The sequence below is a fragment of the Chelonia mydas genome, chromosome 6 (assembly GCF_015237465.2).
Source record: "Chelonia mydas isolate rCheMyd1 chromosome 6, rCheMyd1.pri.v2, whole genome shotgun sequence".
NCBI lineage: Eukaryota > Metazoa > Chordata > Testudines > Cheloniidae > Chelonia > Chelonia mydas.
Genome location: NC_051246.2, coordinates 62551513 through 62579366, shown reverse-complemented (window position 1 = coordinate 62579366; position 27854 = coordinate 62551513).

Below are 27854 nucleotides of genomic sequence, written 5' to 3'. Positions count from 1 at the left end.
AGCAGTATGTGCTACCCCTTGCTTATGCTGAGAAATATTGCTCTCTCCAAAATCCAAGCAGCACAGAGATACAAATCCTTCTGGTCAAGGATTTTTATTCCCTTCCCCCACAGTTCAAACAGTGATAGGATGAGGCTTTGTGCATGTCCCCTCTTCATGGGTGTGGGGAGAGCAATCAACACGGTCTTTTGTCCACTGATGTTCCACAATGTGCAATCTGGTATCTATAGGCCTTCTTTTGATGGGCAGGAAATGACACCTCTTGTAATAGCTGAAGCAGCAACTCATGGTGTCAGACACATCAGATATCAAGGGCCATCTACATAGAACACATCACTGGACATCAGCAATATCAGGAGGGATGAACTGGCGTGCCGAGGAGAAATGCAGTCAGGAAAGTAACTGAAATACTTCCCTGGTGGATTGTATTTTCTAAATGAACAACCTACCCTAAAAGCTCAATTACTGAGGGACAATCTACACTCATTCCTATATTTGCTTTCTACAATCAACTCTCTGTAGAACTTGTCATGAGTGATGTACCCGAGTATTCGGATTCTAATATCTAAATGGTATTCTTAAATTTATTCACCTTAATTTGGGTTATTGTTGATTATGCACTATATGTATCTTATGACTTTTAAAACAAACTTTGTATTGTGGATAATCTAAGCACTATGCCCAGATGTATAGACACTCTTTCCTTAACCTGTTTATATATAATTTAACATTAGCTTTAATAACATTTTTAAATTAGTATCTCACAGTTGGTAATGCTCCTCTCCTGACTATGGAGGTTTCCAGTGTCATAGCAAACACTTTGATAGTTACAAAGTAAACACTTTAAATTTTACCTTATAATATGAGATACAGATATTATAAGTGAGATTAATGCATGCAGCAACTCACAAGCATTTCATAGAATCCAAACACTAAACACATCTCTATAAATCTATTTTAACAGTACTAACATAGGTGAGCCAGACTAGTCTCCAGCTATTCATTTGTAAGTGTTCAGTGAGACTTAAGGGCTTTGGCATGAGCTGGCATCTGGTCTTCCAGCTTCACAAATTCCTTAGAGTTTGTGCAGCGATTTCTAACAAAGGTGCTAATTTGTGCTAGATGTGGTGATTTTGTGATGAGGATACCCATCAACAGAATCTCCAGTGAGATCAAACGACTGATGACTGACGTTACAGCAGGCACCAAACATCCATATGTACTACATCTGCTCCTCCTTTCTGCTACTAAAAATATTAAATCTTTGCCATGTTTGTATCATCTAGTTTGTAGTTTGGTTTGGCAACTGGCAGAATTACTAATAAAATCTAATTTTACTACCTAATGGAAAACCACAACATTTTGCAAATTGAACTCTACCATGCAATAGAAAAGATACATTAAGTTCAAACCATGTAAACCTAACAGAAAGCTGTGTCTTTTTTGGCTCTGCATTGTTACAGTAATAAAGTAAATGATGTCGTAATGAGGCCATTATTCTGGCATCATCACCTAAACTGAGAGACAGATCAGATTGTTCACCTTAATGGTGTCTGTCTCTTTCTTACGAAAGTTTCAGTAAAGAACGGAAAGCTGAAGCCCCTCCCACAGTCTGCAGGACCAGACTCCAAGGGTGAGGCTGCTAAAATTCAGTACACTGAGAAAATGTCTGAATTTATGTATTAGAACATTACACAAGTCTTCTCTCTTCAAGCAGGGCCAGATTAACATTTTGTGGGCCTGGCGCCAAATATATTTGTGCGCCTCCATAGGAGCAATGGAGCATGGCGCAGGGAGGTCGGTCCCCAGAGCGAGGGGCCAGCCAGGGGCAATGGGGCATGGCATGGCAGGAGTGGCCCTGCTCCGCCCAGCCCAGTGCGAGGGCACTATTTACAAACTGGCAGTTGCCAGACACACAGTGGCCCACCCAGCCCTGTGCTGCGAGCGTGCCCCTTCCCCTCAGGGGCAGGCCCATGCCACGCCACACAGCCCCCCCCCCCCGCCCAACACCCCATAGGTGCTGATTCCATGGGTGCTCCAGGGCTGAAGCACACACAGGAAAAAAAAATAGTGCATGCTCAGCACCCACCAGCAGCCCCACTGATCAGATCCTCCCCCTCTTCCCCAGCGCCTCCGGCCTGCCGCTGATCAGCTGTTCAGCAGCGGGCAGGAGGCACAGGGGCGGGAAGGGAGAAGAGCAGGGGCAGGAAGAGGTGGGGGCACTCTGGGGAGGGTGCTGAATGGGGCAGGAAGAGGTGGGTGGCAGGGCATTGGGGGAAAGGGTGGAGTGGGGGCAGGGCTTGGGACAGAGCTGGGGTCAAGCACCCATGGGGAAATCAGAAATTCAGCACCTTTGCAACACTCCCCTGTCCCGTCCCCCCGACTCCCTATGGCCAGAGTCCCCCCAGCCCACAAATGCAGAGCACCCTGAAGGCCGAGACGAGCAAGTGGTGGGCGGAGGGTAGCCAGAAAGCGAAGCAGGCCGGGGCCCCTTCTGAGCATGAGCCTGGCTCCATGGCACCACTGCCACCATTGTAAACCCAGCACTGTCTTCAGGAGCCATTCTATAGCACAAGCTTCTCCAGCTCCACTCTGCTTTCTGGTATTTTAGTGATAACCAGAACAAGTTTTAAACAAAAAATTATTTAAACAAGAAAATACTTAAAATAACTATAGTACTGATACTCCTGTAATCTAGCCTTGCTGAACTCTCTTCATCCACCACTCCTATAGGTTCCCATCTATCTGTTGCAAAGTCACACATGGAGGAAAAAAAAAAAGCAGCACTACCTTTCAAAATAAGCCCAAAACAAGCCCAACTCGTTTCAGAGGGAGGGAAGTGGGGGCATTGCTTCATTCATAATGAAAGAGATGCCCCGGCGGCACAAATTAAACACAGCACACCCCAAAAGAGGCAGGAACAGTGAGAGATTTTCCTCCTGAGGCCTGGAAAGGAAATACTTAAATGTTTGCAACAGGGTTTAACCAGGGCAAAGCTGGGGGCGGGGGGAGGGAGGAGGAGAGAATAATGACACATGTGCCTCTTTCTTTCCAAAGTCAACAGGCAACACTGACTAGGCAAGGTCTCCCTCACCCAGTTCAGACTCCAAAACCTGGCTGTGGACAAGTGGGACAAGCCCTAAGCTCCGCTAGCAGATGGCGGGAGAGCCAGGCAGTGAGTGAGGGGCAGGGGACAGACTAGGACAGCCAAAGGAGGGGGCAAAGCTGGGGAGGGGGAGGTGGTGGCAGAGGCCATTCACTGGGTGACTGACTTCGACCAGAGGGGACTCACCTCCTGCGGCACAGAGGAGGCCAGGGCAGTGGTGTCCCAGATGGCGGCAGCTGGAGGCCGCAGCAGTGAGGCTGGGGGCTTATGGACCTGGAGGTGGCTGGCAAGGCCCCTGTGTCCTGCCCACAGCACAAGAGCAGGAGCAGGGACCATAGCAACAGAGCTCTCCCCTAAGCCTCACCTACACGACAAAATGTTGTTGTAGCAATGTGCATGGAACTGGAGGAAATGAGAACAGGCTGCAGGAGGGAAAAGTTTGGAGAAGGCACCAGGAAGCTAGCCTGTGTACCCATGCTTTGAATGATAACTGCTGTTGAATGCTATCACAGACAGTGACAAGCAGTCACAAGCAGAGATGAAGGCATCACGCTACCACCACCCCTCTACTTCAGAGGCAGGCGTGAACCCACCTAAATGCACCTGTGGTTTCTGAGACATTGCTGACCTTGGACAACCAATTGTGAGTGGGGAGCAGTAGAGGGAAACATGCAACAGTGACTTAAAAGTATGTAAACAATAAGTATTTTGGGCAGTGGCCTTTGCCTCAGTTTCGCAGCTTGCACTGTACAATTAGACTTGAAGAATCAATTGTTTGTAAAGCAGTTTATAAGTAATGATAGGTGACTCTCAAACTATTTAAATCATCATCCCAGTAGCTTAGTAAAGGGGAAATAGCCCATCGCAGAGAGGAACAACCATAATAAAAATCAGTAAAGTTTATAGTAGCAGGGGCATTGCCTTTTTCAGTGTCATGAAAAGGCTGACTACATGGTATGTAGCTCCCACTAGAGAATTCCTTAGATTTTTTGAAATATATTGTAGAAGCAGCTGAAAGATATCCACTATGAATGTTATTTCACCTCCTACATTTGCTCCTCTGCTCATTCCTTCAAAAAGGGGCTATAGAAGCTTAACTAATATTTCTAGTCAGCTTTTTTTTCCAATGATGTCCTTGAAGTGAAAAAATATCTTTTGGCAAGAAAAACACATGCCATTGTTGTTTAATATGGCATTTCATGTAGTTATATAGTAGGCACTTTAGCAGTTGCTTCTACAGATTATTTCAGGGATTCTGCAGTACGGACTACAGTTTCTGCTCTTACATTTAGGAATCTCAGGAATTAGGCACCCATTCATACAGGTGATGATCCTAATATTTCAATATTTTTTTGAATTCTAGAGAGAGGAGATATAGCCAACGTACCTAATTCAGGAATCATACAAAGGATGATATAATATGCTCCTGATATATCAGGAATTTCTCATTTATTCAGTACAGGAAATCTCATTGAACCGTGATTCTGTTCTATTTCATACAAAACAGCAACGGGTTGTCACAGGGTTAGGTATCCCTTCATTTAGCTTAAGTATAAATGGTGAAATATAAACTTCTAAATGGTGACAATCAATTAAGTGAACACTTTTTAAAGTGCATGATGGTTGACTATTTTGGCACTTGGCAGACATATTTGATAAAACTGAATAATTTGAAAATCTTTCTTCAACGTCTAGAATAAACATATTGTGATTTCAGAAAAAACATACTGCATTCAAGAAGAAAAAAATATCCTTTGAGAAACTCGTGTGAAAGTGGTAGCGTAGAAGTATTTTTAAGCATGAGTGGATTCCTAGAGAAAATGAATTAGAATATGAAGATGTAAAATTGTTGGTCTTGATTGGTCTTGACTCATCTCAACAATCTTGAAGCTCATTTTCAACAGTGTGTTTTCAGATTGTGACACAGACCATGGGTGGTTCGCTACTCTGTGTCAGCAACTCTTGTCAGACCTGACATACTGACCACACACAGCTGTCATAATCTGTATCTAAAAGGTGTCATGTAAAGTATCCTATATAGACAGGTAACTGGCTGGTCCTGAAAACCATTGTATGGTGTACATATGGGGTGTGTGCAATGAGATAAAAATATGCACTAAAATTGTGTTTGGAAATTGCTCTATGCATAATCCCAAACTGCCCTAGACAAAGTAATGTGTATTTGCTTGTTCAACTAGCTGGGTCATCAGGCAGAGACAAGGAAGGTAAATTTACTTATAAAGGTTAACAAAGTTATCAAGTGATGGAGAAGACAGCATAGCGTCTATAGGACAGAAACTTTGTCTGGGCTTACATTTCAAAGGTTTTCTGGACAATAAAAGGAAGGGGCGATAACTCCATAGTTATCCATTACTGGGCAGATACAAGAGCCCTGGTCTCTTGTAGATCTAAGAAAAGTGGCTCCTTCAAATCAGAGGGTTGAAGTCTCTGGAATATAGATGAGAAACATGCTTAGGCAAAGATAGTAATTTGCTGAAGTTAAGTTTTAGTCTTAGAAGCAAAATTTTACTTTTGTTTGTAACCATTTCTATCCTTACTCTTTGTACCCTGGTATCACTAAAACCTATGACTTTTTGTTTAATAAACTTCTGTTACTTTTTCTATAAATCACTTCAGTGCTGTGATTGAGATAAGAGTAGGTTTCAGAGTAACAGCCGTGTTAGTCTGTATTCGCAAAAAGAAAAGGAGGACTTGTGGCACGTTAGAGACTAAACAATTTATTTGAGCATAAGCTTTCGCGAGCTACAGCTCACTTCATCGGATGTCCGATGAAGTGAGCTGTAGCTCACGAAAGCTTATGCTCAGATAAATTGGTTAGTCTCTAAGGTGCCACAAGTACTCCTTTTCTTTTTGAGATAAGAGTGTTTGTCAAACACTAGTTAAATTAATGAGCTGCAGTGTATCAACTCTTTAAACGGGGGACAAACTTACTATCTTCTGTGAATATACAATGATAAGAACTGTGCATTGCAGAGAGACATCTCCGAGGATCTCAGGGGCTGGAGTTCACTGACTGATGCCTGCTAGGCAAAGTTAAGACTGGTGTAGTCTGGAGGAGTTTGCTGGTGAGGAAGACAGACAGGTGTGGCAGGGAGCTGACACATAGTCCCATCTCCGCCAAAGCTCACTCTTGCTGAGGCAGAGAGGTAACACAGTGGTTACAGCAGCGTGTTACACAGATGCAGACTTTTCAGAATATTATTGGACTTCGAACACAGTCAAAAACTTAATTAGCTTTACTCATGTTCCATTCATAGCTCAGAAACCTTTCAGAATTCAGTAGCAACAAGACTTCTCAAAATTCAGCTGAACTCCTCTTAATGAGTTTTTGCCATCAGCTAAAAATGAATATCCTCAATTGTCCCAACAGGCCATAGGAAATTTAATTCCATCCACATCTGTTTACTTCTGCAAAACTATATTTTACACCAGGCAGTAAATAAAGACAAATTCATCTTCAATTAGGAGATCTACAAACTAGCCAACAAAAGATTTTCTCTGTTTGAAGATGGAAATTTATCCTTCCTTCTAAATACCCATTATGTCAGTAAACCCATTATGTCAGAAGTCATTTAAAAGTTAAAATTAAAGCCTGTAATAACTATATTTGTAGTAAATTTGAGAAAGTGCGGAGTTAAAGACATTTAGAATTTATTACTATATAAAAGGCAGTTTATGGGGGTTTATGCCCTGCACTGGCAAATAAAGGGTTAATGTGAGTCTGTGGTACCTGGAGGAGAAACCGCTAATTAAGGATTGACTTAGCTAGGGAGAACCAGACTGGGTGGAGTGTAGGGCCACTAGGGAGAACTGAGTATCAGGGGGTAGCTGTGTTAGTCTGTATCCACAAAAACAACAAGGAGTCTGGTGGCACCATAAAGACTAACAGATTTATTTGGACATCCGAAGAAGTGGTTTTTTTACCCACAAAAGCTTATGCCCAGGGAGAACTGAGCTGCAGCTGGGAGTTCAGACCCTAGGACTGGAACCGAAGGGAGAGGGTAGCAAAGATGAAGGGGTTTCAGGCAGCTCCAGACATCTAGAGAATGCTCCTTAGCAACAGACTGGGAACAGCTATTTGTGAAGACAAAATTCCACGGAGGGTGAGGACAGAAGAGCACAGCTCCACAATAGATGCCTTCAAGTAGGCAAAGGTCATAAGTAGCTCAGAGAATCAGTGAGGAATCTCAAGGAACAGACACTAACTGCTTATGGACTGTGAGCATTGCAGTGTCTATTATAGGCACTAGATGTGGTATGGCGTGGCACTAATTTTATGTCTCTGCTTTTCTGCTATTTTGAAAACCCATGACTTGCAAAAATTAGTTTTTTTATGTATCATGCATTGCAGATTCTTTATGAATGTACAGTATTTCTAATTTATAATAAAACAACAAAACAGGTTTACAATGAAACAGTGCAGTGGAGAGCAGTATATAACGGTTTCGAGGAGGGGACTCCAATTCACTGCTGAATGTACATCTTGCTCTTGTTCTTTTGCCTTCTGGCCCTGAGTGTTGGGACTCAATGCTGTCAGGGGCATTTGATGGGTGGAAAAAGCTGGGATCCTGGATGAGCTGAGGCTGGGGAGGGAAATGGCATCTGGGAGCATGGTTGTAGGGGTTGTCAAGGTTCCTTCCCCACTTTGAACTCTAGGGTACAGATGTGGGGACCTGCATGAAAGACCCCCTATGCTTATTCTTACCAGCTTAGGTTAAAAACTTCCCCAAGGTACAAACTTTGCCTTGTCCTTGAACCTTATGCTGCCACCACCAAGCGTTTTAAACAAAGGACAGGGAAAGAGCCCACTTGGAGATGTCTTCCCCCAAAATATCCCCCCCAAGCCCTACACCCCCTTTCCTGGGGAAGGCTTGATAATAATATCCTCACCAACTGGTACAGGTGAACACAGACCCAAACCCTTGGATCTTAAGAACAATGAAAAATCAATCAGGTTCTTAAAAGAAGAATTTTATCTAAAGAAAAGGAAAAAGAATCACCTCTGTAAAATCAGGATGGTAAATACTTTACAGGGTAATCAGATTCAAAACATAGAGAATCCCTCTAGGCAAACCAAAAGTTACAAAAAGACACAAAAACAGGAATACACATTCCCTCCAGCACAGCGAATATCACAAGCCAAAAAAACAAAAGAAAATCTAATGCATTTTCTAGCTAGATTACTTACTAACTTTACAGGAGTTGGAAGGCTTGCATCCTTGATCTGTTCCCGGCAAAGGTATCACACAGACAGACAAACAAAAGCCTTTTCCCCCCCCCTCCAGATTTGAAAGAATCTTGTCCCCTCATTGGTCATTTTGGGTCAGGTGCCAGCGAGGTTACCTTAGCTTCTTAACCCTTTACAGGTGAAAGGGTTTTTCCTCTGGCCAGGAGGAATTTCATAGCACTGTATACAGAAAGGTGGTTACCCTTCCCTTTATATTTATGACAGGGGTACAGCAGGGAATATATGCTGGTGTTTGCAATACCCTATATCATTTCAGGGGCAGTAGAACATGACTGAGTCCTGGTTGAGGGCACTGGCTTGTCTGTGGGCCTGCTAGCAGCATACACTCCAGCAGAGCATTCTGCTTCTGTATTTTCTCCAGGAGTTGCCTCTGCATGTCCCTGTCTTTCTCTGCAGTGCTGTCTCTGCCCACTTTGACGCTCTGGATAACTGCCTGTCTTTTTCCCTCTCCGACTCCAAACAACCTCCAACTCCAGCAATTATAGCTTCTTTTTTTTTTTTTTTTTGGTATGTATTTGATTTCCCCTCCATGAGCTTCTTGCCAGTCTTGGGGAGACCTCAGAGATGGCAGGTGGTGTGTGTTGGGGGCTAGAGTGGGAATTTTGGGTGGACAGTATGCTGTTCATGTTTGCAGTTGTCTTGGGGGCTGTTGGGTGAGGGCTGGGAATTATGTTCCCAGTTTGGGTTCACAGTTCAGGCTGTGCCTTGGTGGTACTTACATGGTGTCAGAGAGGTTGGGGGGCAGCATCTGGGGGCAAGCTGGATAATAATGGCCTCTTCATTCCCTTTAGGTTGTCCTGACTCTCCATGCAACATTACTCTGAGCGGGGTAACTAGAGGCCAGAGAACAGTATTTTTCAAAAAGGCTAAGGGCATACCAGCGAGATATGTTGTGAAGTTATTCACCAAGATGTCCTCCCTGACCCCTACGGTGCTTTAGAAGTGGAAGGGACTTGTGAGCTTTCCTGCGGACAATGACCGTGCAGCTATCCTGCAGAATGTCCACACTACAATCAAACAAGTTCTCAGTCTTAGATTCTACTGTATCTCCCCTGCAGACATGCTGAAAGTACATTACAAAAAAGATTGGGGTCTGTATTCATTGTCTGAAACCTCGTAGGCTTTTTCTATGTAAGCTTGTGAAAAAGCCATTAAGAGTTGTACAGCTGTGCTATCCTGAAGGTAAACTTCTCTTCTTTTACAAATCCCTGCTACAAGCCAAATATGCCTTACCAGAGAGCTGTCATTTTACTACCTTTATGAGCATCTAATGCCCATGATTACCTCATGTAAATGGAGAACACTAACCAAACCTTTTTTCCCCGTAACTGTCTCAAACTGTTAAGTTCCCTCCTAAGCTCCAGTATGATTTCTGTGGGATTTCAGTATTGTACATCAGCTGTTCTGTTTGTTCTCTTCAGAAGCAATTATATGTATCACACTGAATTGTCCTATATCTTTTCTGAATACCCTCCCAAATGAAATAAAATACCTCATCTCATTTGCTAACATTTTCAATTCCTAGCTGACTGATCTATATGTTAATGATCATTTATTTTCTCAGTCTGCTGGAACAGTCAGTCAGTCTTGCTTCTCTTAGCAAAATGTCCTCCTCACTAACTTCTTCCTTAAATGACTGATCTGGTCTCAGTTTGGGGTCTAAATCTCCACTTTCTTTGGGCTGTCCTTTTAAAACAGTTACTTCCAGTTTATGCTAAAAGTTGTCTCCATTTTTCAGTTTAAAATTCTCCTAATTATGAAGTAATAATAGGAATATGCCTCACCACATGAATTCTGTACTCATCAATAACACTTTCATGTGGTATTGATCTGTTTATCACCCTGTTCAAGACATCCATGTCTTTACTCCTTTTATATTCTACACAGAAATAATATTTCTGCACCTTCAACATCATACCATAGCTTCTAGTTTGCTGCTGAAGACCAAGGTTTTTAAAAACAAACTAGTGCTAATTTCTACATGTAGAACTTTCTGTCCTGTATAAATGGTGTATAGGGTTGTTGAACCGAAGATAAACAAAACCAAAACACAGTTGGTAGTATCTCCTCTTCAAGCTTGCCATCGTTTCTTTCTGCCTTCTATGCAATTGCTTGCCCTTCTTGCATAAGACTTGACCTACTTCTCTGGAAGATGCACCTATTGACAATACACCTGACTCAGGTGACTCACAGTATTTTAAAATGGATAGATTAGTGAACAATGTTTTAAACTGCTCTTTATGTCTGTTTTCCCAGTGCTTGACAATATTATTTTCCAGCAATTTCCTTAACGGGAAATTTGAGGCCCTCATAGCACTCCTACAATATCTCCATTTCATGCTAGAATGTGGAGAATTATAACTAAATGGATCCCAGTTCTGTACAAACCACCCAGCTCTCCAGTGCACTTACAGTACACATATCTCATCCCATAAGATATATCAGATGAGCACAGATTTACATTTACATACTCCTGCGGGAATTCTGCATCACTGCGCTATGCAGAACTTGTACAGAATTAATGTTCTGCACAGAATTTAATTTTTTTCTGAAGAATTGGTGTTGCAGAGCTGCTGGCCCCCACTAAGGGCCGTTGGACCCAGCAGAGCCTGGCTCCCCAGATCGAAAATAGAGGACACTGCTGGGGAGAGGGGGTGGGTTGCTAGCATTCCCTGAAGGAAGGAGGCAGCGTGTGGGCCGTGCCCCTGCAGTGAACAGAGGGCCCAGCCCAGCCAGGCAGGGATGGAGGCCCTGCTCACTGTCAGCCCTGACAGTCCAACACTGAAATCACCACAGGAAACTCAATACAAGCCCAGTCTGACCTGCATCACGCTCTCTCTCCCTTTGGCTCCCTGGGCTTGGGGAGTAAGGGGGTCCAGGTATCTGGCCCTGCAACAGGGCTTGGGGAGGGAGGAGGTACAGGTGTCTGGGACGGGGGCACCCCATGTCTGGGCTCTGCAGGGGAGAGGTAGCAGTTGTCTGGGCCGGGGGGCTCTGTACCACCCCCTCAAGCACCCCCAAATATCCTCACCCAGTACACACAACCCACAAGCATCCCCCAGCTGTACCCCCCCACAACTCCTCTTCCACCCGGCAATGTCCTCTATTTGATCCTCTATATGGTAACCCTACAGAGGCAGGGCAAAAAAACGAGCATCAACTAAAAGACCTGAGGGACAGAGTTTTCACCCCAGATATGCCCAGATGGTGTGTATGATCAGACTGAGGTGCCCAACAAAAGCGTCACAGAGAAACAGGAACTGGGTTGTTGTAGAGATTTCTTTAACTCTCTACTCCTGGGAAAATCTTTTTTGTGTCTATGTTGTTACAGACATACTTGCTGACAGGTATTTTGAAATAAATTACCAGAATAATTTAAACTAACCTGATTATATTGTGTTATTTTCACAATTAAAATATGCAGGATTTTGCAAAATTTTAAAATATTGTGCACATAATTTACTTTTTTTGGGTACAGAATTCCCCCAGGAGTAAACATTTGCAGTACCCCCTTCCCCAAAAAGTGAGAATTTCCCTCCACCCCCACTGGAGAGAAGAGCAAATTGTATTAAAAAATTTGAGAGAGAGCTTTGAAGCACCCATCGTTGCCTGTATTCATGAGATTGGCAGTAGGCTAAGTCTGTCCCTGCTAAGACCATTCTATTTCCATATAAAAACAAAATTCATGAACATTATTTTTCAGTTGTCACTCATCCCAACAGCCACTTCCGCTTATTGTGAAACTCAGCTTTGCTCTCTGGATCCCTTGGCAAATAACATTGTTGTAATATAATGGAGATGATTCAGAATGTTTAGAGAGCTGCTATCCAGATTGTAGCTTTCAGAGTGGTAGCCGTGTTAGTCTGTATCAGCAAAAAGAACGAGGAGTACTTGTGGCACCTTAGAGATTAACAAATTTATTTGAGCATAAGCTTTCATGGGCTAAAACCCACTTCATCAGATGCATGCAGTGGCATGACGTTATTGACATAACCTGGGACCATATAGATCATTGTTGCAACCAAGGTCCTGTAGTGGCACCAAATCTTATATAAAGGGGGTCAAATGAGGTATCTAAGACAAGGTTATGGTTTGCTGGTTATGATTATGCTATCTGTAGGTGTGTATCATTTTTATAGTTGAACTTATGAATATTGGCTCTGTACTGTCTGTATTTCAAACTTATGCTATGCTTTTAGGTGACGCCTCAGACAAGTTGGTGTCAGCTCTGCCTAGCCTACTTGATGGCCCATTAAGGACCATCAGCCATACAATTGACCCACTGAGAGAAGGCAGACACACCTTGTGACTCAGCAAGTTATGCAGGGACATGCCTATGGACAGAACTCTGAGGTTTTTCCAGGCCATGTAATGGACAGCTTGTCTTTGGAACAAAGAAAGACCACATGGCAAGAAACTATAAAAAGCTGCTGCAGCTCCTCCATCTGGTCTTCAATCCTGCTTCATACCTCTGGAGGGACTTGGCTACACTGAAGCTCTGAACAAAAGACTGAAAGACCCATCCCAGCTGTGGATGTACTCCAGAGACTTGATTTGAACCTGCAGTTTATTCCATCACTGCTGCAAGCCTGAACCAAGAACTTTGCCATTATTCTATGTAATTGATTCCATTTAACCAGTTCTAGCTCTCATCTATATCTTTTTCCTTTTATGAATAAACCTTTAAATTTTAGATTCTAAAGGATTGGCAACAGCATGATTTGTGGGTAAGATCTGATTTGTATATTGTCCTGGGTCTGGGGCTTGGTCCTTTGGGATAGAGAGAACCTTTTTTTCTTGTACTGGGGTATTGGTTTTCATAACCATTCGTCCCCATAACGAGTGGCATTGGTGGAGATACTGGCAAATTGGAGTGCCTAAGGAAATTGCTTGTGTGACTTGTGGTTACCTAGTGGGGTGAGACCAAAGTCTGCTCTGTTTGGCTGGTTTGGTTTGCCTTAGAGGTGGAAAAACCCCAGCCTTGGGCTGTAACTGCCCTTCTTGAAGCAGTTTGCCCTGAATTGGCACTCTCAGTTGGGTCCTGCCAGAACCAGCATCGTTACAAGTGGAAAATACAATAGGAAGATAGATATATACATACACACACACACACAGAGAACATGAAAAAATGGGTGTTGCCATACACACTATAATGAGAGTGATCAGTCAAGGTGAGCTATTATCAGCAGGAGAAAAAAAATTTTGTAGTGATAATCAGGATGGCCCACTTCCAACAGTTGACAAGAAGGTGTGAGTCACAATAGGGGAAAAAATAAGCATGGGGAAGATAGTTTTACTTTGTGTAATGACCCATCCACTCCCAGTCTTTATTCTAGCCTAATTTAATGGTGTCCAGTTTGCAGATTAATTCCAATTCAGCAGTTTCTCATTGGAGTCTATTTTTGAAGGTTTTTTTATTGTAGTATTGCGACTTTTAGGTCTGTAATTGAGTGATTACAGTAATTCATCTGATGAAGTGGGTTTTAGCCCACAAAAGCTTATGCTCAAATAAATTTGTTAGTCTCTAAGGTGCCACAAGTACTCCTCGTTCTTTTTATCCAGATTGTAGGGACCAGTGAGTTGGTCTGAGTTGCAAAAAGGTCAAGGCCAGCTGCAGGGCAAGAAGGGAAGGAGATGAGAAAATGCGCAGAACTAATGAAGCGGGGCGGGGGGGGGAAACCACACACATTTCTAGTGTTACCTTCTCCTTTTACCTGTGGCTCTCTCCATTCCTTTTGCTTAGCAACATGCAAAGAGCTGCCAGTAGCCCCGAGATACAGTTCTAGGCAGTAGTTGACATAATTAATTTTAGACCGGACCCTAGCTCTGCTTCATGGACTTTTCTGTTTCCATAACGTCAAGGCAGCATTTGTACACACAGATATTTGAGATGCAATTTTTATATTAGCCTGAAACTCTCACATGTTGCTGTCACTGGGTCTGCTAGGCTGTCCGGGCCCCTTACTAAACAACAATGTTGCTTTACAAGCAGGTCTTGTGGCTCAGTTTTTTGCCAGCAGGCTGAAGATGTAGATAATGGGAAGCTGGACTGAGGCACAAAACTCTGAATGGATATATAAACTTGGATTAACAGCAGGCAAAGTGTGTGAAGGCTTCTTACACAGATACTCATTGCATAAGCAACCAAGGTGTGTACATGAGGTCAGAGGGAGTTTTAAAATATACTTAGTGTGGTGATGGCAGACCAGATGCCAGCTCATGGCAAGGCCCCAGGCCTCACTGAACACTTAAAAATGCATAGCTGGAAACCAGTCTTGCTTACCAGTGTATTAGCATGATCAAAATAAATATTGGATGTTAAGTTGATAAGAATGTGTTTAGTATTTACTAAAATGCTTGTAGGATGCTGCATGTATTGTTCTCACTCAACTATACCCTATCTTAAAAGTGATAGCAATCATTTGCATTGTAAACCTTTGTGACTAACTCATCAACCAGGGAAAAAGCCTTGTGTAATGCAAATGATGGCCTCTAACAAGATGATGTTAAATCCTGTTCATTAAACACAAATGAGCCATCCAGGGAGATCAAGGGTCAAAGACTTTTAAGTACATTCCTCCTCCCCACCCTCCATGATGAAAGGACCTCCTTGGAAACAGTTCCTATCAGCTAGGTTTCTGAGGGAAGAAGATATAAAAATGCCTCACAAGGAAAAATGATCTTCTTTTTGTTGTTTGCGTTCTCACTCGGCCAGAGGCTCTATACTGAAGCGACAGATCCCTCAGAGTTAACCCTGGGTTTGCCCTGAAAGACATGTTGAATTGACAGAGCACTACAACTCTGTTGCAACTCATTTGCGTGATATGCTTGCTTGCGTTAGCCTGTAAATAACCAGTGCTTAATTTGTGTTAGGGCTTGCCAGAGCTGAGCCCTGGCACCTCTGGGCTTGCAGTGTCAGTTATGAAAGTAAAAAAAAAAAAAAAGTTTGAGCCCCAGCACCTAATTGCTTGAGCCACAGCACCTTTTTCATTACAAATTAAGCACTGTAAATAACTCTCTCATTTTCCTAGTTAATAAACCTTTAGATACTTTATTACAGAATTGGCTACAGGCGTTGTCTCTGGTGAGATCTAATATATAAACTGATCTAAGGGAAGTGACTGGTGTCTTGGGAATGGAAGCAACCTGAATATTTGGTCAGGTTTCAGAGTAGCAGCCGTGTTAATCTGTATCCGCAAAAAGAAAAGGAGGACTTGTGGCACTTTAGAAACTAACAGATTTATTTGAGCATAAGCTTTCGTGAGCTACAGCTCACTTCATTGGATGCATTCAGTGAGCTGTAGCTCACGAAAGCTTATGCTCAAATAAATTTGTTAGAGTCTGTTTTCAGTGTACAATGCTCCAAAATGAGTGAAATGCTAAAACTGAACACAATAGTGAAAATTAAATTAGATTATTTCCATTTACAGGGTTACCTAAGGTATTAATAATTTTAATGATTTTTCTCTTTAAAATAAAATGATTGTTTAATTTTTAAAGGAAACAATTGTCTATAGATAGATAGATATTTGCATATATATATATAAACTACCAGATCCCCACATTGTTGTGTGAGGGTAAGAGAGGGCAAAAAATGAATATAGAGAGCAAGATGTTTATATATATTTTATAATATAATGTAATATATAGAGTGGGAATGTGGTGCACACTCACTCAGCGTATCGTGTGCTTTTATACTAGCCCCCTGGGAGACCTGGGGTGGACAGTAATTCACAGCAGCACATTCACTTGAACCAGATCCCCATATTGCTGGGGTTCACGCACAGCAACGTACACATCAGATTCTCTACATCTTGTAGGACTGAGGTTATTCTCTGTCTCTCAATTGCCCATTTCCCACTCCTAGATGGGAGCCCCACATGTTCCCCTTTTCTATGTCCATTTCATTGAAGTTGCCCTCATTGCTATCTTGTTCTCTCTCATTACACTGGGTCATGTTTCCTCTCCCTGTGAAAAAGCATTGCCCTTGCTCCCCAGGAATCCTTACGAACAATGAGTGTTATTTCCTTTAATAGTGACTTTCAGCTTTATAGAAGCTGCTCATTCATTCTGGCTCACCTGTTCAGACTGGGGAAGGAAAAAAAACACCTTTTCTCATTTAATAAAACCTTTTCCTGGTTTTATTATAAAGATATAATGATCTGGAAAAAGGGGTAAACAGTGAGGTGGTAAAATATGCAGACGATACAAAATAACTCAAGATACTGTGACAAAGCTCTGTCCTTGCCTCTGTGGGTCCTGCGTTTCCTGGCGGATTTCGCTAGCCTCAGAGGCTCACTGTGACCCTCCACATAACTCTTCTCTCTCTAGAGACAAGGGTCACAGTCTACTGAGCCATTTTCATCATAAGCCAGTGTGGGAGGTGAGGAGAAGTTATCCTTCCTTGCACAGTCTGTTGTCTCCCAGGCTCAGTGATTAATCAGGGGGCAAACGCGGGGGAAGGAGTCCAAGCCCACCCTCTACTCTGGGCTCCAGCCCAGAGACCCTAATAGTATCAGCTATGGTAGCTGACCTTTTAGAAACATGACATGTACAATTCCCTGGGCTACTTCCCCCACAGCAGCCCTCACTTCCTCAAGCTCCACTTCAACCTTACCTTAGGGCCTCCTTCCTCATGCCTGATATGGTGTGTACTACTCAGTCTCTCCAACAGCACAACTTCCTCCCACAGCTCCTGACATGCACACCCACCTGACTAACTGGGAGGCTTTTAACTAGTTTCAGCCAGCCCCTGATTGGCTTCAGGTGTCCCAGTCAACCTAGCATTCTCCCTGCCTTCTGGAAAGTTCTTAATTGGCCCCAGGTGTCTTAATTGACCTGGAGCAGCTGCCATTTCACTTATCCTGGTACCAAGGATTTGTTTAGTCTGGAGCTAATATATCTGTCTCCCACTACTTTTCTATAGCCATCTGGCCTTGCCCCGTCACAATAGTTAAGTCCAAAGCAGACTGTGAAGAGTTACAAAGGGATCTCACAGAACTGAACAACATTGCAGATGAAATTCCGTGATGATAAATGCAAAGCAATGCACGTTGGAAAACATAATCCCTCCGATACATACAAAAGGATGGAATCTAAATTAGCTGTTATCACTCAAGAAAGATCTTGGAGTAAATATTGGATAGTTCTCTGAAAACATCCACTCAATGTCCAGTGGCAGTCAAAAAAAAAAACTGAACAGACAAGGCCGTAACTAGGGCAGGACAAGCAGGGCAGTGGCCCAAGGTGCTGAGCCGCCAGAAGCGCAAAAATGGGGTGATGTGAGCCCCTCTCCCCCCCTCAGGATTGGGCCCAGCAGCATCTGGCTAGAGCCCAGGGTTCTTGGGGCCCCCCCACAGGATCGCAGGCCCAGTGATCCTGGCCAAAGCAGGCTCCCCGGCACTAGGACCCTGGCAAGGCAGTAGGTGGGCAAGGCGCTGAGTGCTACTTGGCTCCTACTGAGCATGCTCATTGCTCAGTAACATCTGCTGAAGCTGCTGTCTTCGCTGGGGATTGAAAAGGTTAAAGGGGGACAAACGGGACAAATCAGGGATGGGCAATGTCTGAGCAGGGCGTGGAAACTGACTGCATGGGGATGGGTCAAACAGCTGGAGGCAGGAGCAAGGGAGGGACCGAGAAGCAAAATTGGAGGCAGGATGTAGCAGCTGGGGTTCAGCCCAGGGGTGAGATGCTGCCAGATGTTGGCAGAGGGCAAAGACCCGCCACAAGGAGAGGCAGAGGGGATAACAGATACCAGTAGGTTGAGCCACCTGCCCTGTTTGCAAAAATAAGGTGAGCGGGGGTTTCCGTGCTTAGGAGGAAGTGTTCAGACAAGAAAAATGAAGATATCCTGGGCTGCTTGTGATTTACAGTTGGGGAAGCAACCGTAGAAACTAAGTAGTGCATGTCAAACAGAGACACAGCTGTGCCACTGTAAGCTTTCCCGTGTAGCTGCTCTTTGCCAGCAGGAGAAAACTCTCCTGCCGGCAAAATAAAACCACCCCCAATGAAAAGCAGTAGCTTTGTCAGCATGAGAGAGCACTGTTCACACCAGTGCTTTTCATTGGTAAAACTTTTGTTGGTCAGGGATGTGTTTTTTTCCCCACACCCCTGACCATCAAAAGTGCAGTGTAGACATAGCTAAAGAAAGTAAACACTGCACAAGTAAAACATGCCTTTTTAGCCTTTAGTAAAGGTAAAACATACCTTCCCTCCTTTAGCTGTGTTTTCCTCGTATTGTGACCTACCCTTACTTGTTGCTGCCCCCAGTCTGATTCAATTGTTATTAAAAGAACAGAATAATGAGCCTCCTTCGGAGCCATTGTTATAATGCTCCATTAACTGGCCAGTAAGGTGCACTCACACATCAGGGAATTGATACCGTCAGGGAAGACTGGCCCAGGATGCTGAACACACTTTGCCTTTGCCTTTAAAAGGCCTCTAATTTTGGGCTAGAGACAATTTTCAGTTGTGCCCAGACAGATAAAAATACAGGCCATTTACTGTACAGGTGAAGAGACCAATACAGAAATCTGCACTGGGTTCAGATCGGGATTGGGGCTGCTGGTGAGATACACATGGTGAAGAAGTATATCCACTTTGACCTGTGCTTGTAGCATTCTGGGCTGTGACCCAGCTAGTCTGTTCCTGACACCCTTCTCTGCGAGACCAGGGCCATCCATCATCTCAGTGATATGCCCATCTAGCCACTATAACCAGGGCATTGGCATGGTCTCATACTGAAGCACACAATCTGATTTCAAAATCACACAGCCATATACTTTCTTCTGTCTCCATACTTAGGTGTGTGAGGCCTCACCTGGCCAGAAGTCAAAAGTCACAGAACCACAGGGTTAGAAGCGACTGCAAGGATCATCTAGTCTAACCCCCTGCCAAGATGCAGGATATGTCATGCCGTCTATCAGCTGTCTCAACATAGCTTCCCCAGCTGAATGATACTTCCCACACTGGCCTTATACAAACAAGCCATGCTGTTATAATCAGAGGCAGATTATGGGTTTGGGGGGCCCCTCCCCACCCCTTCTGCCAGCAGTCCCACCCTCCCCCCCCACTCTCCCGGCACGCCTGCCAGGGAGCAGGGGAAGCACCTGTGCCCCAAACCAGCTCCCTGGCAGGAGCACCGGGCTGGCAGGGAGAGCAGGGCAAGCCCCTGCACCCTGACCTTGCTTCCCAGCAGGAGCACCAGGCAGGCAGAGCAGGTTGGGGCACGGGGCACCCCAATTGGCTGGGCCCCTGGGCTAATCTGCCACTGGCTATAATCCTTAATCACAATTTGCTTGGCAGGATTCAGCAGGAAAAATAATTAGGTAAAAGCCAACCATAATATTGTACCAAGAAGTAAACAATAATCAACACTCTTCTTAGAAAAGCATCACAATGCAAAAAGGTAAAAAACAGAAATCTTACAACTCTCCCTGCCCCCTGCAGCCCAAAATGGTTGTCTCCCTCTAAAGGCCAGAGAAAGGGTGGCTTCTGCTTATACAAAGGCAGATGCTATGGTGGTAACTCAATTGCTAGATAATCTACCTCTGTGGTAAATTCATTCTTTGTGTACTCTTGATTCCCTTTTATTCTCCCATGTGTCATTGAGAGAGATGGTGGTTTATTCTAGCCACAGTCTCACTGTGGGGTGAGGAAAACCACCAGTATCACTTTTTTTATATAAACAGAAATGCAATTCTGTGTCTTTCTGAATGTTTCATGCTATTAAGTCATTGCAGTCTCCATATTTCTGTTACGATGATTTTCAGTTCATTTTTTTTTCAGTACTTATCAATGAGTTTACTTAAAGTTTATATAGGAGGATACTATGGGGATGTTAAAGGATTGTGTGAAAATTAATGTGGCACCTAAAGGAAGCCTACAGTAGCTTTTATTGTCTACAGACTGTACTGATACAAAAATAAATGCATTATCATTACTCTATAATAACCTAACTCATATCATCTAAAAAACCTGGTAGGGGGTGCAAATATGCTTGCTTGCCTAGGACGCTAAAATGCCTAGTTACAGCTCTGCTAACAGTGTCAGGAATCATTAGGAAAGGTATAGAAAATAAGACAATAACTATCATAATGCCACTATATAATCTATAGTATGCCCACACCTTGAATACAGCGTGCAGTTCTGTTTGCCCCATCTCAAAAAAGGTATATTAGAATTGGAAAAAGTATGGAGAAGGGCAATAAAAATTATTAAGGGTACAGAACAGCTTCCAAAGGGGAGAGATTAAAGAGAGTGGGACTTTTCACCTTGGAAAAGAGACAGTTGAGGGGGGATATGTTAGAGGTCTATAAAATCATGAACTGTATGGAGAAAGTGAGTAAGGAAGTGCTATTTACCCTTCACATAACACAAAAACCACAGGGTTACCCAATGAAATTAATAGGCAGCATGTTTAAACCAAACAAAAAGGAAGTACTTCTGCCACAAGTCAACCTCTGGAACTGATTGCCAGGAGATGTTGTGAAAGCCAGAAATATAATGTAGTTCAAAAAAGAATTAGATAAGTTCATGGAAAACAGGTCCATCAATGGCTATTAGCCAAAATGGTCAGGGATGCAACAACATGCTCTGGGTCTCACTAGCCTCTGATTGCCAGAAGCTGGGAGTGGATGACAGGATGGATCATTCAGTGATTGCCATGGTATCACTAGAGGGCAGCAGTAAGGTTGTTCGGGTTGCTTATGTGTGGATTTCTTACTTTAACATGTCTGGATTTAAGTGTAACCTTAACTCTGAATTTCTTGGGTTTGAGATTCCTGATTTTGGGATAATTGCAATATCCCTGTAATGTCTGTTACCTTTAAGCAACTGACATGAACTCTCAACCTTAACTCCATATTAATTTAGTTTTTGTCTGGAATTTAATATCTTACATGTATATAAGACTGTATCTCAATTAATTTTACAAACAAGAATCACTTCCTCCTAAGTGTGCAGGCCCCATGCCCAGGAGGTGGGAACAAAAATCTTGTAGGACAAAGTAGTGTGTTTCCATAAAGTGACAAAGAAATCCTTTGATCAGGCCAGGGCTAAGGAAGGACCTCACGTAGCTGTCCCTGGAATGGAATGTATGAGCTTCTGGAGCCAAGTCCAGGTTTTAGAGATTGACAGGTGAAGAAACTCAACCTGTCCCCTTTCCTCCACATGGCCTGTGCTGCTGTTACTCTTGCAGTAACTGGGAGAACTGAATCCCTCCTGCTGAATTCTAGCAACAAACCTGGGGTATACAATCCTCCACATGGGTGATGACATTAGGTGGTGAATAACATTCTGGAGGGTGGACTTAAGCACTATCCGTTTAGCCTTTGCCTGATCAAGGGGTTCTTTTGTTACTTTCTGGAAACTCACTGCTTTGCCCTACACAATTTTGGTTTTCATCTTGTACAGCCTTCAGCTATTCAGCTGGCAGATAATTTCCACTTGTCCACAATTTCTGGCATGGAGCAGGTGCACAATAGCCACAGATGCCGCTTTCATGGAGCTTTAAGCTCTCCCTCACACACACTTTCCATCAGGTATTAGGGTCAAAGCTGTGTCAGTGTCTGTCTTTGTTACTGTTAGGCTGAGTATTTCACTTTTAGGATAAAGGATATTTGCAAGTATAAAAGGGCAGTTTGTCTGTCCCCTTTACAGGTAGGTGTGGCTAGGCATCAGCCAGTCTTTTTCCAAGGCTCAGTCCTTCTAAGAAAAGGCATTCTGGGACTTGTGGGTCCCAAAGAGGATCATATGGCCAACTTGAAGTTTTCCCCTTTGACCATAGGCTGACAGGTGACGGTCATCTGACCAGTCATAGCATGGCTCCATGTGGAGAGGTAGACTCAAGGGAACAGGATGAGATGTCTAGCGCAAGTAGCAATAGCAGTGAAGACAGAACACCAGGGCTACTAGGATGATCCGAGGAACGGAAAACCTGTCTTATGAAAGGAGACTCAATGAGCTTCACTTGTTTAGCCTAACCAAAAGAAGGCTGAGAGGAGATAGGATTGCTCTCTATAAATACATCAGAGGAATAAATACCACGGAGGGAGAAGAATTATTTAAGCTCAGTACCAATGTGGACACAAGAACAAATGGATATAAACTGGCCATCAGGAAGTTTAGACTTGAAATTAGACAAAGGTTGCTAACCATCAAAGGAGTGAAGTTCTGGAACAGCCTTCCAAGGGAAGCAGTGGAGGCAAACGACATATCTGGCTTCAAGACAAAGCTTGATAAGTTTATGGAGGGGATGATATGATTGGATAGCCTAATTTTGGCAATTAATTGATCTTCAACTACTAGCAGTAGATATGCCCAATGGCCTGTGATGGGATCTGAGTCACGGGCGGCGAGTTCTATGGGCCCGTGCTGCCTGGGCACCAGGAATATTCCTGGCCTGGAGCCCGGCTCCAGCAATGTTTGAGGCCAGGTCTCTCCCTCGGCCCTGCCTTCCACCCCCAGGCACTCCCCCCTTGCATCCCACAGGCGATTTAAAATGGCCTGGGGCCCCCACCCACCTCCGGCAGTGCAGCGGAGCTGAGCAGCTTCCTGCCTGCGAGCTCCACGTGGCTGCCAGCCCCTCCCTGCAACCACTGGGTGGAGGGGAGGGGTCTGAGCGTCTATGCGTGCTGCTCCCACCCCAAGCACCCCTGCGGCCAATAGGAAGCTGTGGGGCAGTGCCTGGGGGTAGCAGCGCACGGAGGCGCCCCAGCCTACCCTGCCTAGGAGCCCCAGGTAAGCGCTGCACGCACCCCCTTTCCCCACATACCCCCTCCCACTCCCAAACACCCTCCCAGAGCCTGCATCCCCTCCCATCCCTAAACTCGCTTCCAGAGCCTGCACCCAAACTCCATCCCAGAGCCTACACCCCTCACCCCCATCCCTTGCCCCAGCCCAAAGCCTACACCAAACTCTGTTCCAGAGACTGCACCCCCTCCCTCCACACCCCCTCCCATCCCCAAACTCCCTCCCAGAGCCTGTACACCTCACCCCCTCCAGTACCCCCACCCCCAGAGCCTGCAACCAGCACCCAAACTCCCTCCCAGAGCCTGCACCCCAGCCCTCCATACTCCCTCCCAGAGCCTTCCCCCAAACTCCCTCCCAGAACCTGCACACCTCACCCTCTCCTGCACCCCCATCCCCAAACCCCCTCCCAGAGCCTGCATCCCCTCCTTCACCCCCACCCCTTGCCCTAGCCCAGAGCCTACACCCAAACTCCATCCCAGAGCCTGCACCCCTCACCCCCTTCTGCATCCCAATCCTCCGCCCCAGGCCAGGGCCTGCACTCCAGACCTCTTCCCCCCACCCAAACTCCCTCCCAGAGCCTTAGGCAGGTGGGGGGCAGAGTTTCAGGGAGTGGAGCTTGGGGGGTGGACTCTGGGTGTTCTGGGCACCAGCAAAATTTCTACAAACCTGCTGCCCCTGATCTGAGTTATTACAGAGAATTCTTTCCTGGGTGTCTGGCTGGTGAGTCTTGCCCACATGCTCAGGGTTCAGCTGATCGCCATATTTGGGGTCGGGAAGGAATTTTCCTCCAGGGCAGATTGGCAGAGGCCCTGGGGGTTTTTCGCCTTCCTTTTCAGCATGGGGCACGGGTCACTTGCTGGAGGATTCTCTGCACCTTGAGTCTTTAAACCACGATTTGAGGACTTCAGTAGCTCAGACATAAGTTAGGGGTTTGTTGCAGGAGTTGGTGGGTGAGATTCTGTGGCCTGCGTTGTGCAGGGGGTCAGACTAGATGATCATAATGGTCCCTTCTGACCTTAAAGTCTATGATTCAGCACAGATAGTACAAGCCTGGCATGGCCCATTGGTACGTACTTGGCTTGCTAGCTGATTCTTAAGCCTTTGCTGCACTATCTCCACTGCTATTGTTACCTGAGCTAGCTGAAGTCACACTAGCTCCAGCTGGCTAGTTTGTGCACAGCTTTTGCTGTGCAGACAAACCCCTAGGGAGCTAAAAGACCAGCTGGGGACCTCTGAGGACCTCTAGGCTGGGCTACAAGAAAGATGCTGTGGGAGGAGGAGTGTTATATAACTGGAAAGAAGCCAGACAAAAGCTTGCATAAGAAGGAGAAACAGGACAGGGCAGTTTAGCTAGTGAAGGCAGATTGACTGATAGGGCTCCAGGGCTTTCAAGTATTAGCTAATTAGTCTTCCCTACTCACCTATTGATAGGAAAATAGAGGTTCAGAAATCATTAAAAGATCAAGGTCCCAGCATAACTGGCCCAAAACTAGAAACATGAGTCTGAAGTTCAGACCGACAGATAATGCTGCCTCACTGGCATTAACTTTTTAGTTACAAATTCAAAATATTTTGGGGATTGTTCCATTTAAAGTGAAATTGGTGCTGATCAAAGACTACAGCTTCACAGCCCACGTGACTATAGTTCTTTATGTACAGCACAGTGGGTGTCAGGGCAAGCTTCCCCTACTCCAACCCTTGCCAATGTACCTTTCCACTAGTCTGCAGAGGCCACCTAGAGAGGCAAGATGGGAGTTAGGTCTCTGGGGTCCATTAAGTCCCTGGCCTCTACAGGGTTTGTCAGCAATAGGGCTAATTAGTATCAACTGTGATGTTGGATTTCACTAGAAACTGGTAGGTCACCTGTCAGAACACAAGAGTATGGAGGTGTCATGAAAATTTCTCACCCAGTCCTTGATCTTCTGTACTTATCTGATATTAGTTTGGCCTTTCCAGCTTTCTCAAAGGAAGTGCTCAAACTTGCAGATTGTTGTTACTGCTGAAGGATGACCAGACAGCTTTTCTGAAGCCTCAGATAAGTAAGAGAATAAATTAAAACACAACATAGGCATTTGTGCTCTTGGCATATGAAGCTGAAAATACAACAGCTTCATGAAATGCACAACGCATTATCCTCCGGTAATGGTGGTGTTAAATTTATTGCTGAGGTGAAAAAACAAATATCCTAAACCTACCAACTGCTGGGATGAGAGAGAGAACTCTGAGGTGAATAGGAGAACAATGAAATTGTGACATTTTAATGCTGGTTTAGAGTAATACCTGAACTGTAGTCAGTCTTCCATTCATTATCTTTCTATGTGAATAGCTGTTCTGTAGGGGACAGAAGCATCTGGTGACATTTGTCTCCTAGCCTTTCACTTCTGGAGTCTTGGTGTTAAAAAACTGTTAGGTCGCAAATCATTATCTGAAAAAAGTGGCCTCTTAGCTTTGTCTCTGTGGAACAGGTATCCACATTCAATGTTCCAGACAGGCAACTCAGCCGATTTTAAGCCAGTGATGATTTTGTCAGGTATCATGGATGAGGGATGCCATTTTGAAGGGCGTGCTGCTCTGTCCCCACCAGCATGGTGCACATGAAGTCACGCTAGCAGGGGTGGGCAGCATGCTGTTCAAAATGGCATTCATCATATGGCATGACCTTGCACACCGAGGCAAGGGGGTATAACACCATTCCCGCAAGTACCAGAATGTCCTGTATTCTGGGGAATGTGTGAATGGTCACCTCAGACACACCCTACAGAATTTGGCACAGTTGGTAGCCTTCTCTTATTTTTGCAACTTCCTTCCTCTCTGGCAGCATACCTCCCGGCTTTGCCTGCTGTACATGGAGAAAGATAAACATGAAAAGGTGTCTCCACCTTTGCCTAAAGTGTGCCACCCTGCTGTTGCTCCTCCTCACCTAAGGCTTCCTGGACCATATCATTTTCTTCCTTTCCCTCCACCCCCAATCTAGCTCCTGTTTGGTGCTGCAGCATTTTCCCCTCCTACATTACAACACAGATCCCCTCCCCTCTCCTAATTTAATGGACTGGGAAGTACCATGGGTAGTGCCCTACCAAATTCACGGACATAAATGTGTCATGGACCGTGAAATCTGGTCTTTTGTGTGCTTTTTCCATATAGTCTACAGATTTCACAGAGGAGACCATCATTTCTCAAACTGGGGGTCCTGACCCAAAAGAGAGTTGCAGGGGAGTCACAAGGTTATTTTAGAAGGCTTGCTGTATTGCCACCCTTACTTCTGTGCTGCCTTCAGAACTGGGCGGCTGGAGAGCAGCGGCTGTTGGCCAGGTGCCCAGCTCTGAAGGTAGCACCCCGCCAGCAGCAGTGCAGAAGTAAGGGTAGCAATACCATACCATGTCACTCTTTACTTCTGCGCTGGTGCTGGCCGTGGCTCTGCCTTCAGAGCTGGGCTCCCGGCCAGCAGCTCCCACTCTCCAGCTGTCCAGCTCTGAAGGCAGCACCGCTGCCATCAGTAGTGCAGAAGTAAAGGTAGCAGTACTGCAATCCCCCCTACAACAACTTTGCAACATCCCCACACACACACACACACACACACCCCACTCCTTTTTGGGTCAAGACCCCTACAATTACAACACCGTGAAATTTCAGATTTAAATAGCTGAAATCATGAAATTTATGACTTAAAATCCTGTGACCGTGTAATTGACCAAAATAGACCATGAATTTGGTTGGGTCCTAACCATGGCATAAAGAGAAACAGGGGCTGGAGAAAAGGGATAAGTGTGTGGGAAGTGTGTGTGACGAGAGGTTGGGAAGAGGAGAAGAATCTGGTAACATGTGAGAAGGAGAGAGCCAGGAAAGAGGGCGGACTTGTCTACACAACAGAGGCTGGACTGAATTTAACTGTAGGTATGATGTGTGGCATAGAAAGAGGTCATTTAAATTGGATGCCAAGTAATTTTATTTTAAAAATATTTAGTTCAAAGAAACGTTAGGCCAGCTCTTACTAATTTCAGAGTAGCAGCTGTGTTAGTCTGTATTCGCAAAAAGAAAAGGAGTACTAGTGGCACCTTAGAGACCAACCAATTTATTTGAGCATCTCTGAGGTGCCACTAGTACTCCTTTTCTTTTTGCTCTTACTCCCAGCTCAGGGGTCTGACTTTCCCTGTTTTAATCACAGTGGTTCTTTTATATACCTTAGGGGACACCTTGAGAAAACTAAACAAAATAATCACAATTATTAACCATGGCTATTTTGTTATTAAAGGAAAAGAAACATTGAGCAAAGTAAGATCACAAATGACAGAACACAAATAATACACTAGCTACTTCAGTTACAATCTCTGCTGTATGCCTCTCCATGGAGAGCTTTTAGGAGAGATTACACCTTTCAGAGTGGGTCACCTCCAGAGGCATTCTTCATCTGGTAAATTCAGACCAAAGTATATGGTTTCCCAAATTTATTGTAAGCCCATTTTAGTATCTCATAAATACTTTAAACTGTTTATAATTGAGCAAAAGAATTTGTTTAAAGGCAGTTGGGTTCCAGTTTGGTACATTATTGATAACCTAACAGTTTATAATTGAGCTAAGCAATCAAAGAAAATATTTAGATCAGTTATTCAGAAGAAGCCATGTAAGGACCTCTCTTGAGCAGTCCTGGATTGACCAGTATGCACTTGGTGCACTTGCACGGGGCCCCCATTTCAGGGGGCTTCCGACCACTGGAGAAAAAAAAAAACT